Below are 2,948 nucleotides of genomic sequence, written 5' to 3'. Positions count from 1 at the left end.
AAAAAAAAAAAAAAAGAACAAAAAGCAACAACAAAAACAATTGATGAAACACTATGTTTGGAAAATGATGATATTTGCATTAAAGGAAAACATTACACAGCAAAGAGAGAAACGCAACTAAAGGCTTTATCCCATGAACAGCATGGAAAGGCCAACAGAAAAAGAGTCTGTTCATAAATACTGGAGTCTTGTTAAAGTGCAAAACCAGGGTAAATGATCATCTGAGTTCAGTGTCTTCCTTACCCTATCTGCTGTATGTGTTGATTCTGCTGATTTCAGTCACAGCTTTTGGTTTGTTCCTTTTTTTTTCCAATCGATGCAGAGCCTGCCAGCAACAGAGCACAAAATGGTTTCTCTCCCACCAATAATCAGTCATGGATACACACAGATGCATATGCTATCAGAGCCAGGAAAAGTCTGACACCCCTTTTGCTATGCTGACCAATTCGCCAATTCTGACCACTACTGGGCTGGGAGCTGAGGTCTCCTCAGACCTGAAGTTTGTGCGATAACTGCACCAAGTGGAGTAGCTCAGTAAAGCCTTCTTTTAAGTTATTTAAACTAAATCATCTTGACTGAAGCAAATTAAAGTGGAGTTTACACAAGGAACAATTTGCACAACAAGCAGAAAATGAGCAGTTCAGCAATGAGGTCTGATGGATGGGCAGCAATTTTCCATAGAGGAATAGTGATAAATGAAGAGAGAGATAAGTGGCCCTTCCAGTTCTCCCACTACCACAACTGGTGGCAGTCAGATCACCCACTGTCTCTTTACAAGAAAACTGTGCATTAGGATCCTGAGTTAGTGATTTAAGGCTGCCAATTGGGCCATTTAGGGAAATTATCTTTTTTACATAATGATTATATTTGAGTCACCAAATAGCAGAAAATCCATATTCTCACATGTCATTTTTTACATAATAAATCTGTATTTTTCTACCATCGGAAATATTCAGAGAGCTAATGTGGCATGACAGCAGTCCAAATGAAATTAATCTGCAAACTGAGATAGTAGCTTGAGGTTGACAAGAATTTCTTCCCAGCTGGAAATCTCGTAGGGAGAGCTTCACAGCTCACTTGGTCAGCTGCATGCCTCATTAAGCATCACTGACTGATATCAAGGAAGACTTATCAATCACTGTAATCTCAGAGACTGTGAAGAGATTAGGAGTAGTACAATTTTGTAAGGAAAACAAAATCCTTACAGGGGATTTTCTGTATCCTCCAGCCTGCTTTACTCTGTAGTGAAACTTTATTAGGAGTTGAAAGAAAGAAGATGGTGAAAGTGCACTTTTGTCTCTTTTCTCACCTGATTCTCCTTACACCATAGGAAAGTGCCTGCAAACCTATTTATCACTGCACTGCTTCATAACTGCAACCCCTCCTATAGCAAAGGCTTTATACTTCGGTTTAAAACATCAATCTGCCATTACAACAGACAGATGTTACTGCGGACAGATATGGTTACAGCCCTGCCCTCCTTTCACGCTGCATGAGCTGAAGGAAGGAAATGCTGCAGTGATGCTCTAGCCATCTCGTTTGACCATAACTACTATATAAAACTAATATAAAACTCTACCTGTTGATTGAAAACCCTATCTATGGCATTCTACTGTTTGAAAATTACAAAGTTTTTTCTGATGATCTCACAGATAAGCTGTTAGTGACTATGGTTTCTGTGACAGCAACAAATTAAGACCATTTCATTCTTTAAAAAGTAAGTTCTCATGCATTGGTACACTCTTTAGAATTGATCAGTTTACTGTTTGCAAAGCTAGAATGAAAAGAAAGCAAAAAGAAAATGTTTCAGAAATGCAAATATTTTATTCCACATTATTACTGATTTTGGTCCTACTTCCACACTTCTCAGGCATTCAGCTCAAAATCAAAATCCAAAATGTATCAAATAACAAGCAATTATAAACATAGAGCAAGAAAATACTACTTAATGTTTAGAAAAAAAAAAATCTATCAGCTTCCTGCTTAAAAATGAATCATACAGCACTTACTATCCATGAGTTTGAAGAGCTGCTTTCATGCCTGTAATATAGAATTTTAATTTCAGCCTGGAGAGGAGAAGGCTCTGAGGAGACCTTAGAGCAGCTTCCAGTAACTGAAGGGGTCCTACAAAAAAGCTAGGGAGAGACTTTTTATAAGGGCAGGTAGTGAGAGGACAAGGGGTTTTAAAATGGAAGAGCATAGATTTAGACTAGATATCAGGAAGAAATTCTTCACTGTGAGGGTGGTGAGGTACTGGATCAGGTTGCCCAGCGAGGTTGTGAATGCACCATCTCTGGAAGTATTCAAGGCCAGGCTGGATGGGGCATTGAGCAACCTGATCTAGTTGGAGGTGTCCCTGCCTATAGCAGTGGGTTGGAACAAGATGATCTTAAAGGTCCCTTTCAACCCAAACCATTCTATGATTCTATGAAACATGAATACTTCAGGTGTGAATGACAGGTGAATGCCATTCTGTGCCAGTGGCAGCAGCTTTTTTAGGAAAATTAAGCTCTGTTCCATGTCAGCAAGCAGAATGGCCACCAGCTCATTACCAAGTTACTTTACTGCGAGCTAAAGCTAGCCAGGGTTTCTGAAAAGAATCACATTTAATAATGCAGCAAATATACAGAGTGAAAGAAAGTGAATTCTGATGCCTGTAACTGATCCTGCATGTTATAAATATCTTCTCAATCACTGCTCAGGCAAGAATTCTTATCTACAAAGAGTATGCTTTGCACACTGACATAGCTGCATAACTTTGAAGCTCAACAATAGATCATTTTATCATTCCAAAACCAAAACAAGAAAGAGTTATTAAAACAAACAAACCAACCAATCAAACACATAAATTATATCTGATGGAAATGGATGGAACCAAACTGGTTGAATTTTGTATGAAGAGGAAGTTTCTAATCTAATTCCCAGTTTCAGCTAGAATTTTATACTTC

The sequence above is a fragment of the Meleagris gallopavo genome, chromosome 2, assembly GCF_000146605.3.
Source record: "Meleagris gallopavo isolate NT-WF06-2002-E0010 breed Aviagen turkey brand Nicholas breeding stock chromosome 2, Turkey_5.1, whole genome shotgun sequence".
Taxonomy (NCBI): Eukaryota; Metazoa; Chordata; class Aves; order Galliformes; family Phasianidae; genus Meleagris; species Meleagris gallopavo.
This window is presented reverse-complemented; position numbering follows the sequence as displayed.